A 13,185-nucleotide genomic window follows, 5' to 3' on the forward strand; every position below is an offset into this window, starting at 1 on the left:
CAAAAGAAGGGATGGCAGGACAAGATGCTTATCAAGTTCTTCAAAAGCAACAATTGAAGTGAACAAACTGTTGTGGGTGCTTTTACTATGTGAATTTACAAAGTTGTATGCTTATTTCTGTCATCAGGAAGTAAGAGACAAAAATCCCTTTTAAAATCACTGAATCACCACAGATATGATCTTTACAGACTTCTCTCATTTCTGTCACTCCTGTCTCTGAAGATTTGAACTTTTATTCATTCAAAAATATTTATTGATTTCCTACCACATGGCAGGCAATGATCTGGTGCTTAGAATGTATCAGTGAAGAAAACAAACAGGGATCTGTGTCCTTATGGAAATTACATTCTAAGTAGCAAGCAGAAAATAAACTATAAACACATAAGGAATTCCACTAGACATCAGAAAAGATAAGTGTTATGGAAAAGGAAATATTAGACCAGAGTAAGAGGCTCAGGAGTGTTAGGTATGGAGAAGGAAGGCAAATCCAGTTTAAATAGGTGGCAGGGTAGGGCCCATTGAGAAGGCAACAACTGAGCAAATGTGTGAAGGTGAGGGAGTGGGCCGTGTGGCTGTCCGGGGAAAGCATTCCAGGCTGAGGGAACAAACATGCCTGGGTGTTTGAGGAACAGCAAGGAGACCAGAGACCACTCCAGTATGGCTGGAGTGGAATGAGTGAAGGTGAAGTTAGCAGGAGTTGAGGCCAGAGAGGTGATGGGCGAGCAGGTCTCTGGGGGTACATAGACCTTTGTAAGGACTTACATCTACTCTGAGTGAAATAGGACATCACTGTGAGGTTTTGAGAAGGGGAGTGACCTGATCTGATTTGCATTTTTGAGTATCTCTCTGACTTAATTCTTACAGCTAGATTGTCATAGAAGTGAGGGGCAAGGGTAGAAGCAGGGAGGCTGGTTAGGAAGTGATTGCAGTAATCCAAGAGAGAGGTGACAGTGGCTCAGACCAGGGAAGTAGCAGTAGAGGTGGTGAAAAGTGGTTGGATTCCAGATATATTGAAGTAGGAACCAACAAGATTTGGATGTGTGGAAAGAAAGAGAGTAGTCAAGGAAGACTCTCAAGTGTTTGGTCTGAAGTAGTAGGGATAGAGTCACCACCATCGAAGGGGGTGGAGCAGGCTTTAAAAGAAGAATAAAAGTTCAAGTTTGGACTTGTTAAGTCTCATACATCGAGTAGGCAATTGGATAAAGGTGGGAGTTTAGGAGAGAAGTCTGAGCTGGCGATACACATTTGGCAGCTTATAGATAATATTTAAGGCCATGAAATGGAGTAAGATCACCTTGGGAGTGAGCAAGGAAGAGAAGAGGCCCAAGGAGAAAGCCCAGCGTCCCTCCAAGATTACTTAGTCAGAGAGAAGAAGCGGGACCAACGAGGAGACTGAAAAGGAACGCCCAGTGAGGAGGAGGAAAACCAAGAAAGGGTGTGTCCTGGAAGCCAAGTGAAGACACCATTTCAAAGAAGAGGGAGTAGTCAGCTCTGTCAAATGTTCCTGACACTCACCTAAGTTGTGGACCGAGAACGGACCTATGGGAAGCATAGGTTACTGGTATCTTTGGAGAGAGCAGTTTCAATGGAGTGTTCATGGGAGAAACACCTGTTTAGAGTGAGTTTAAGAGGTGAGAAGAAGAGAGAAATTGGAGGCAGCAAATATAAATAACCCTTTAGAAAAATTTTGCTTAGAAGAGAACAAAGAAATGGGGCTAGAGCCCCATTTTTCTTAAATGTTTTCTTCTTGTGTTAATATAAAAAACTACACAAGAAACAACATGTGTTGGTGAAGATGTGGAACCAGAGAAACCCTTGTGTACTATTGGTGGGAATGCAAACTGGTGTGGCCACCGTGGAAAACAATATGGAGATTCCTCAAAAAATTAAAAATAGAACTACCATATGATCCAGTAATTCCACTGCTGAGTATTTATCCAAAGAATATGAAAACACTAATTCGAAATATGCACCCCTATGTTTATTACAGCATTATTTACAATAGCCAAATTATGGAAGCAGCCCAAGTGTCTATTGATAGATGAATGGATAAATATGTGGCATATATATGTATATATATATGTATGGAATATAATGGAATATTACTCAGCCATAAAAAAAAGAATGAAATCTTGCCATTTGCAACAACATGGATGGATTTAGAGAGTATAATCCTAAGTGAAATAAGCCGGTCAGAGAAAGACAAAAACCATATAATTTTACTCATATGTGGAATTTAAGAAACAAACAAAAAAAAACCTGAACAAAATAAAAAAGAGACAAACCAAAAAAAAAAAAAAAAAAAAACCAACAGACTCTTAACCATAGAGAACAAACTGATGGTTACCAGAAGGGTTGTGGGGGGGAATGGGTGAAATAGGTGATGGGGATTAAGAGTACATTTATTGCGATGAGCACTGAGGAATGCATCGAATTGAATCACTATACTGTACACCTGAAACTAATATAACACCATATGTTAACTATACTGGATTTAAAATTTTTTAAATAAATAAATAAAAATAAAAAACATGAAAAATTAATAATTACCAAATGAATGCCCTGTTTTGTTTTGTTTTTTTTTAAGCAGACAAATGTGTCCTAAACACGGTATTTACTATGGAGTTATTTAACAAACTGTTAATACTGTGTTCTGTACAAGGTCATTTCAGAGATTATAAAATCACCTCCGCTATAAAAGGTTCTTTATGAGAAGAGATCTTCTCCAACTGATATATGTTTTGGTGTTTCTTACTCCCATCCCTTCTCAAAATGCTACCATTCATCTCAGATGGAGTACTTCAGTGAAGCAGGAGAAAAGCTCTCTTTGTTACCATACCTAGGACCTTGGTAAGGTCTCCTTGCATCCAATGCCTTACTTATAATAGTACAAGCGAAAAGGGAGTGAGTTGGTGTGCAGGCACTGTGGGTGTTGCAAAGATGAGGGGGGTAGAAATAGTATCTCCGATGTCAGACCTAACTCTGGTAACCAATTTTGCCTGCAATATTGAGGTTTTGTTTTAATAACGAAGACTAACTTCAAACCCAAAGGGCTCTATATGCATGCACATGTGCGTGCGTGCGTGCGTGTGTGTGTGTGTGTGTGTATTTTAAATGTTTCCTTTCTTTTGGAGGGATAAGAATAGTAGGAATTCTTTGCCATTCTGCTCTTTACCACATTCAAACTATTGTCACTGTCTAAGCCATATACTATGATACCTAAGTCACAGCCAATATTCTGAGACTCGTTTTTGAACATAACATAACAAAAAATAAATAAATAAAAATAAAAACCTGATTTAATTAGGGAGCTTTGAAAGCATCCTCAAAAAGAGAAGATAATATGAATATTCCATCCACAATCATAGGTAAAGATCATCTCTAAGTAAAGTAAAAGGAATATTTTTATCTTATATCTTTTCACTAAAGTGAATCATTCAACTCACCTCGCTATATAAGCAGTTTCATTTTATAAGAATAAATGTTGAAATAATATTTACTATCTTAAGAGAAGAATTTATAGCAAACGGCAATTTTTTAAAACTACCAATAACTACTAAAGTTTCAGAATTGCAGGTGTCCTAAAATACTATGAAGATAGTATTGTCATCATTGTTATGCCAGCAACTTTCCGGCAGGTTGACAGAAAGCACTAGCACTGGGGCCCGCAATGACTTTGATGACCTGCGCAATGAAGGAGTGGATTCCCCCTCCTGAGTCCACCTGGGCACTGTGGAGGCCGGCACAGTGCAGGGTTTTTATCTAGGAGGAAGTGGCTCCCATGGTGGAGGGTCTGGAAATACAGAACATCAGGAGGATGCAGGGCCTTGCACTCCCATGCAGTGCAAATGCTATGGGGCAACTAGGACTCCATGAAGTAGAAGCTCCAGTTCATGGAGTGCTACGTGCTCAGGTCACGGTGACCTGCAAAGGTGGAGAAGTTCCAGCACCAGCCAGCCTGGTGCATCTGCATTACAACAACAAAACCAACGACTTGTTGGATGTCAGGAGCAAGTATGAGGATGAGCACATAAACCACATTACTTCCATGATCAAAAATATAAAGGGGTTCTTCTCTCTCATTCATTGGGGAATGGGAAATTTTGCCTACAGGGCCACCAGGTATGGGAGAAGCAATCTCTTGAAAAGAATGAAATGTCTTATCTTTTAAGCAAAACTAAGAAATGACAAAATCGAGAATTGCAGTAAGTTTAAATAATATGTTGGTTGCTACTGGATGCTTGGCTCCATTATGCATTTTAATCCCTAGAAATGGAAACAGAAGAAAGTGGTGCTAAATCTTAGGTGAGGGCTAACACAAGATTTGTCTAGAGCCCAAATTTCATGTAACGAGAGCTTGTTTTGACACTATGGATCTCCCTTGTCTCACCAAGCCAGAGCCCTCTGAGCTACCATATTGCTGCTGGTAGACGGATAGCAATGGCTGGCAGCTTCCCTTAACGTGCCACTGGTCTGGTGCAGTTTGAGGAGGGGTAATTGTGTTTGTTGCCTACCTCCCATATCCCAGCAGTACCACCACACCATTTTCCATTGGCCAGGAAGCAACAGCCATGAGGTTATATCTAATGTGAAAAGAAAGAATATTTGGGTGGTATTTTTGTTTTGCTTGGTTTTATATTAATATTCAAGGGCCTGAAATTGACTAAGATGTGGAGCTAAGGGAGGAGGGGTCAAGATTAGAGCTTTGAGAGATGCCTGATGGATGTGCCTTTCTTGCCACTGAGGCACGGCTATGCTTTTTTTGAGGTTCCTGCTCCTCACATCTTTCAGCCTGGCCCCGACATGATACATGAAGGGCACAAGTCACATGGGTTTGGGAAATGGAGCTCTCTCTCACCCACTGCCATGATGGCCGCTGAGCCTGTCTTCCTCTGCAGGAGAATGGTGGGAAGGGCAGTGACACTTGGCCCTTGAAAAGAAAGGGGATTTGAATTCTAATACGTATCAGTGTCTGGGAACGCACAGTATAAGTTGGATTCTTGGCTGCTTAATTAGGAAGAGTTGTAAAGTACTGAATTTGGCAAGACCTGTTTTTTTTTTTTTCCCCAAGCAAATGGAATGAGAATCTAAACAGGGCAAGCATTGCTTACTTAGCCCCCTGAAATTGCAGAGCCCCTGTGAAGATGCCCTGGTAACAATGACCATAAGGAAGCTATGGATCCCTCAGCTCAAAGGAGGGGCAGCATTCCCTTTACCAAACACCACTTCCTGTCAGGCCAGAGGCCTCTGGGCCACGCCATCATCCTTCCTCAGCACTGGCATCATGCTGATTAGGATCTTGTTCCCTTTCTACTACCTATTACTTACAATAATAACATAGCCTGTATGTTTGATGCTTCAAGCCTATGCTATATTTTCCTAGTCATTAAAAAATAAATAAGGTTTACTACCTCCTCCCCCAATAAAGCCCCAACTAGGAATCAGTCCAGTATTTGAATCCCAGCCCCTCCGTTTACTAGCTAGGTAGCTTTGGGCCAATTATTAACCAGCCAGGTCATGATTTCCTCACTGGTAAAATAAATAGGAATCATTTTGTCCAACTTCATAGGTAAGGAGCAAGTCATTTAATGCAGGTAAATCACTTGGTAACCAGTAAGCTTTCAACCGTTGGTGGCTATCAGAGTTCACTATTTGGATGAAGAGGATATGGTTAGGAGGCTTCCTAGATAGATCTAGCACAGGAGGATCTGCAGCAAAGTGTGCAGTGGGTAAGGAGAGTCGATGCAGCAGGTGCATCTCCTGTTCCTTGGGAACTCCCAGGAACTGCTACATCAGTCCCGGTGCTGCCCCCAACACGCTCACCTGTGCTAGTAACTTTTCTGGTGGAACTGAAAATACATGGAGAACTTTGCGAGAAAGTCAACTGTGGCTAACAGTGACTAATTATCTATTCCCCTGAGAACCCCATAGTACAAGAACACACAGACACTGATCTGGCTTCAGAGCAATCAGGAGTCAAAAGGTAGGGCAACTCTAGAACACTGTTTTCCCTGGGCTAGAGCAGAGTCAGAGATATTCTGGGACCTATCTTCAGGGTCATTATTTCTAAAAACCTTGATAAAGTGTACAAAGCTAGATTAGGAAGTAGCAACATGAAAACAGTGGTTGGAGAGAAGGATTCTCTAAGAGAAAGAACTAATTAATTGGTTTGACTGGAGCTTCTTTTATATACTGATTCCTACTACCTCCTTGGTCAGCAGCTCCTTCCAGGTGATGAGAAAAGGTGAACATAGAGCAAAAGGACCTGGCAGGTGCACAGAGCTAAGCTAACAAACATCAATACATTCCCCGAAAATATTTTCACCCTTTGTCTCTTGGGGACTGCTTCTTCTCAGGGTCCTTCCCACTACTTTCCTGATAACACCTAAGAGACTATGAGACAAATCCCAAATCTGGGTGAAATTTATAGCTGAAAGAATATAATCATAGGCTTTGCGGTGACACAGAATTGGACCTCTCCTAATACCAGCACAGAAAATTGGCTAAGTTGCCTAACCTCTCAGAGCCTTGGTTTGCTCATCTGTTAAATGAGTCTTAATAAGGTCTACTTCTCTGGGTTGTTGCCAGAATCAAATGAGAAATGTATACAAAGCCTCCAATACTGTGCATGATACACAGAAAGTACTCAGGAAGTGGTAGGGCATTATCATTAAGTAAAAAGAATAATGATTCTTTAATGGCTTTTTTTAACATGGAAGTTTCTGTCCATCCCAAATACAGGATGATAAACCCATCATTAATAGAGTTTGTGATTATGCTGTCCAACCCCAGTTCCTGTGGAATGCTGAGTGTAATCAGCCTGAAGCCCTCAGCCAGGTCCCTGGGCCTGATCTTTAAATCCAGCATCACTATGGCAAAGAACTGGAGGAGGGGAGAACACCACCATTGTATCAGATATACCCTCCTTCCCTTTTTTCGTAAAGTCTGTTTGCCCCCTTCTCTTGATAACTCTTCAGTTCCCAGGGAGCAAAGACTCTTGGGAAACAGGAAATAGCAAAAAGCCTGTGAGAAAATCCCCAGATGAAGATCAGCAATAATCTCTCCAGACCACAGTTTGGTCAGAGGAGGGAAATTCCCCACCAGCCCTCAAAAACAGTCCCTCAAGAAAGCTTAGCGAAGGTTAATTTGGGAAATCCCCTCAGAGGCAACAGAACAGAAACGGAAATCTGCTTCTTGAGAGAAATCTAAACAGAGTAAGACAATCAGTGGCTGCCTGGGGAGCGCTCTGTGTAAAGCCACACTGCTGCTCCTGCCCACCTTCCTCCTTTTCATCCTGATCCTGAGGGTAACCCCGAAGGTTCCCAGTTGCCAGAGTCACTTGATACCCACTCTTCTCCAGGCTCCCAACACAGGGGAATTAATGGCACAATTCTTAGCCTCTTGACATGGGCTGCTGCTAAGCCAGATTCACTTCCAGTTAGGACCTTCTGGAAGCCCTCCCTCCCTTTCTCCGTGCCCCCACCCCCATGGTAGACTATCAAGCCACAGTTGTCATACTGCAAGTTTCCCATCAGGTTTTACTGAGTTCTAATCTGATTGTGACCTTGGGGTCACATTTCTGAGCTGCTGTTAAGCTCCAGGAGGCAGGGAGAAATCCTTCCCACAGGGAAGGGAAAAAAAATCACATAAACCTTGTTCTATGAAGGGCTGAGAATGGAATATCCACTGCTGAGCCATAGCAGAGAAAGTATATAAACACTGTAAGAAGGGGACCTGGGGAGTGGGGTGGGGAAATGTTGGCTCCATGACTCCCCCATCTCCACATGCAACTGAGGCCCAGGTCAATCAGCTCTCCACAAATCATTCCCTTCCCATAGGACTTCTATATGGTGTGGTTTTTTTGTTCTGGTTTTTTTTTTTTTTTTTGATCTGTGACTTAAAATGACCACTTTAGGAAGATGACAAGAATGAGATTTTAGTAAAAGAGAGAGGAAAGTAGTCTCCTTCGTGACAGCTGAAATTTCCTTTACTGAATACTTAACCAAAATAGGTATCAAATTTTGGTAAAAAGGAGTTTTTAAAGGAGAAATTACCCTGGGATTCAAGTCCTATAAAATACTGTGTTCTGTTAGAGTGTGTGCCCTTATCCATAGTCAGAACCAATCACTGTGTGATTCACAATTATTCACAAGATTGTACTTTCAAATATTTTTTGACTCCTAGAGAACAACACTGCCAGAAATCATTTTCCTGGTACCTTCAAACAAACATGGTTCTTACTCACTTCAATTCATGTGGCTTTGTTAAGATTCTCTTTCCAAAAGTTGTAAACATTCTCAGCCACCTACTTTTCCCCATGCTTGGAATGAGCCAGAAAACTCCAGCCTCGGGTTTGCATGTTTCTAAGCAGTTAGAATAGTCTTTGGTAGGGGCGCCTGGGTGGCTCAGTCTTTAAGCATCTGCTTTTGACTCAGGTCATGATCCCAGGGTACTGGGATCAAACCCCACATCGAGCCCCGCATCGGGCTCCTGGCTCAGCAGGAAGCCTGCTTCTCCCTCTCCCGCTCCCCCTGCTTGTGTTCCCTCTCTTGCTGTGTCTCTCTCTGTCAAATAAATAAATAAAATCTTTAAAAATATATATTCATTCTATATACACAAATAATAATTACAATAGTTACATTCAAATGACTATCAAAGTCTCCTGTGCTTGCAAATTCTAGATAGATCATCAACATGCCCTCAATAGGTATTATTCCATTTTTCATTTGAGAGCCTAGGAGGTATTGAATTCACAGTTCTAACAAGACCAGGGAATATTTCCTGATTTCAGGGGGAAATTTTCATGTGCTCTCAGCTCTACTGTAATTATGAATGTGAAATCAATTAAATGATGATGCACATCAGCAAAAAAGAAAAGAAAAGAAAAGAGAAAAACAGCCCTTTAGTGCAGGCACAAATGAAACAGATTCCAACATGGGTCTGAGAGTAATAAATAAACTAATAAAAAAGGAAAGCATGGAGCAACTTTGATGGAAGTGAGCTGTTTGCCTTTGCCCTGGAAAGTTTATAATGTTTTAAACAATTGTAAACATGTCAGTATACATGGATACTGTTTCCATAGCAGCATAGCAACAGTTAAGAGTTTCTCCAAACATACCCAAAAGGAAACTAAAAATAGCTTGTCTTCAATATCAAAATACATACATATACATATTCAGACAACAGTACACAGAATGATGTGTAATTAGAAGTTCTGCAGACACCAACCTTTCACAAAAGCATACTGCAGGTAGCTTTAAAAACCAATGAGTTCGATACCTTTAGAAATGGGGAGGAGACCAAAGAGTCCAAAGGAGAGAAAGGCAGATGCACACTTGAATTCTAAGATCAGAGGCTCTTGACCCTAAATGCCTCCAACCATTGCTTTGCTGGCTTCACCTGACATACCCCTTGCTGCCAAGGGCCCTCGCATCCTGTTCACCTCAGGCTCCTACCAAAATTGGAACTGAGGGTATGATACATGGTCTTACCTCCATGTATCACAGTGTTCTCTCATCTTCTTAAGTGTTCTAACCAATGTTCTCCATCCTCCTGATGGGAGGGCGAACAGTAGTTGCATTTTTAAAAATAACATAAACCCAAATGCCACACTTTCCCAAAGAACTTACCTCACCTGACAAACAGTGACAGAAATAGTGATTCTGAGATGAAGACAGCATGTCAGTACATTTTTGGGGCCTTCACCATTTGTGCTTTTTATTTATAGCCAAGTATTACAAGTAATTCAAAAACATCATCTAGTGGCGGGGCGCCTGGGTGGCTCAGTCAGTTAAGCATCTGCCTTTGGCTCAGGTCATGATTCCAGGGTCCTGGGATCGAGCCCCACATCAGGCTCCCTGCTCAGTGGGAAGCCTGCTTCTCCCTCTTCCCCTGCTTGTGCTCTCTCTCTCTTTCAAATAAATAAATAAAATCTTTAAAAAAAAAGCATCATCTAGTGGGAAATATTATTATAGGGTATATATAACTTATCACACAAACTTGGACACTTTTTAGAGGGGGGGCTATTTATAATTACACTGGGGAAACAGATGTAAACCAAGACAGACCAGGCAGGTCCAGACGAACAGTCGGTCCTACAATGTCACATACAAGTATAAGTATGTTGAGGGCAGGGATGATGTTTTAGTTACTTTTGTATCTTCAGCAGCAATTGTCGTGCTTTACACTTAGAAAGAATGCAATAAATGATTGTTAGATTAAGAAATTCTATAATTAGGTTATGTTTTTGTAAAACTTTTAGAAGTACTTACATGTAATACTACAGTAAAACATGAACATATTTCTTTTTTTCGGGCCACAGACCATGTGTTGAGGTTAAATAAAATCCCACAGAGTGCTACAGTGTGAATCTTACTTCATCATCTAATCTTCTCCTTAAAAGTAAAGAGGATAAAAATGGGGAAGCAAAATATATCTCTGAGTCACAAAGAAAATAATTCTATCAGTCTGGGGTGGTGTATGAAAGCACTAGAAAAGGGTTGGAGTATGAATGCAGATAAGAAGCAATTTCATAATTTCTATAATGGTTATTATCCTGGTTTCATTTTCTCTGCCAGGAATGTTGATCCCTGGGGAGAAATGGAGATCAAGTATTGGATGAGTACACTCCAGCTGGGAAGAATGCTATTTGTCTTTCATGATGAGGAGTTGAGAAGAGTACTAGCCATTGGTTAACTCCCAGGAGCGAAGGTAAGAGCCTCTTTATTTTGTGCCCAGATCTCCCAGCAGCACAGGGAATGTCTTACGCAAGTCCCTTTCCCATCTGATGGACTGCCAGTTCTTGGTTTATAAGCTGCATCAAAGGATTGCCATGGGAAGTAACCATTACATTCAAGAGAAGCACTTAGCAGTCCTCCTATGAGAAGCACAATAAATCTCCCTACCCCTCCGTGGAGAGGCAGTAGAGTTTGGCAGGTGGTGTGGTCTGTCGGCATCTGATTCTGCAGCTCTGGTGTTTGTTTGGGTTTGCAAGACAAATCACCCTACAGGATGTTGCGTCAACTTTCTCGGCCCCGATTTCTTCATCTTTTAAAGAAGGAAAATAATAATTGTACCTGCGTAAAGGGTTGTTTGTGAGGATTAAATGATATGCATGTGAAACACCTAGAACATGAATGTGAGCTATTACTCTTTGTTAGGCAAGGGAACTATGGGAGACAAATTTTTAATTAAAGGCAAAAATTATGCTTTTATGTTTCCAATCCCAAATCAACCCAAATGGGTATACCTAATGGCAGAAGGAAGCTGCCTGGCCGAGGTATCTCTCATCCCCCTCCCCAGAATTTAATTGCTTGTCACTCTAACATCAAGGGGGCTTTGCATTTATTATTATTATTATTCATTAAATTTCATTAGATCCAAGCCAGTTTATGGGCTGGGCTGTAACTAGACACCCCATTTCAAGGAAAGCTGAAAACCTGCACTAAAGGAATAATATCTCTATTGAAATATCTAATTTAGAGGTTAGGAAAGCTCCAGAGAAGTGAGGGCTTTTTTTTTTTTTCACAGAATTATGTAAGGCTTTATGTTTAACGAATTTCTGGTGTCTGAGCGGGGGGAGGGGGTGGGAAATAGGCCCTTTATAAATATCAAATCATGTTGTTGTCTATGAAGAGTGTGCCAGTTGGTTACATAGAGCCAAATTCTGTTCAGTTTGATAATTACTGAATATGACACTCATAGAGGTTCTTTTTTAATTCTGGAAATAAGAAATCCAAAAACTCATTAAATTATGAAATGTTTCAACCCTATTATCCTAATATAATCACCCCATGGGCTACACTGCCACAGGAAGTCTTTGGGACAGCTCCTGGTGTTTAGAAAGTCTCAACAACAGGGATTCAATTCATATAAAAACCACCACAGTGTGGTTTTAAAAATGAAACACCTGACTTAGGGTTATAGTTAATGATTCTAAGGAAAGATATGGTTACTCACACCCAACACAGAGTCTTCTGTCCAACAAATCCACACTGGTGTTCAAAGAGAAGGGCCCCCAAAAAATCTGTTTAAGAATATTTGGGGGCAGGAGAATTGGCCACAACATCTGTCTGTTCCTTTTGAGTAGTAATAGTAATAGTAATAATTCATTTGCCTAGTTATATTGCCATTTCTTCCTTAGCCACATCCAGGGAAATCTATTTCTCACAAAATAGGAGTTTCTAATGAAACTTTTATTATTCAGCACATTTAATAAACAGCAAAGGTCTACATAGTACCTAGATTTTGTCTTTAGGAACCCTGTCTTCATGTCCTGCTTGAAATGTTCCTGCACTAATGAATGGAACAAGCATGGTAGAGAGAAAGTACTTGGGACAGGGAGTCAGAATTCTGTGGCTTAGAGCTACATACTTGAGCAAGTCATTTTGGCAGTGAAATGTTGGATATTCACATGGTCTCAAAAAATCACCCCATAAAGTACTTTATTACAAGGGGAAAAGATACCTGCATAATGGACACCATCTTAGCCTAATGATCAAACGTCATGGTCAGTAATGGGCAAACTGACATTATGTGACCTCATCCCATGCCCATGGCAGATGGTTCTCAGCATGGTTTCCCAGGAAGCCAGGGTACAGCCTCACAATCTTTCTCAAGACTGATGGCATCCTCCTAGAGAAGGAGTTCGAGAACCTAACATGGTGATGATGTCATCCCACTTTGGCCTGCAAATAATAAACACAGCATAAAGTAGTACCACTTCTAACAGTCACGAGGGCCTCCAGGACATCTCCCAGTTGGCTCTGAGGTCCTCGGTAGAGGAAGCATTGTAGATCTCAGGGCCTTACAGATAATATAGTCAAGATGGCTTTACTGACTGAAGAGAAAAGAAACTGTGTGTGTTTGTTTTTAAGCCAAAAGCAAAACAAAAACACAAAAGGAAAAACAAAACAAAACAAACAACAAAAGCAAAAAAACGAGCTGCCAAGTGAGACACAATCTATTCAATATCACCTGTTATCATTTTTGAGGCCACTTTGCTGACAAGGATCATGTTCCCATATCCTACAGAAAGAAAATTTCCTGTGGGAAAAGTGGGTTCTGCTCAGTCCATTCAGGTTTCAAAATTGTCCTCCAAAATTAAAGCTTAAAACTTACTCATTTGAATACTCCCAATGGTGGCAAGTGGACACCCTTTAATGCTGAATTCGTGCTTAGGTGTCA

The sequence above is a fragment of the Zalophus californianus genome, chromosome 8 (genome assembly GCF_009762305.2).
Source record: "Zalophus californianus isolate mZalCal1 chromosome 8, mZalCal1.pri.v2, whole genome shotgun sequence".
Classification (NCBI taxonomy): domain Eukaryota; kingdom Metazoa; phylum Chordata; class Mammalia; order Carnivora; family Otariidae; genus Zalophus; species Zalophus californianus.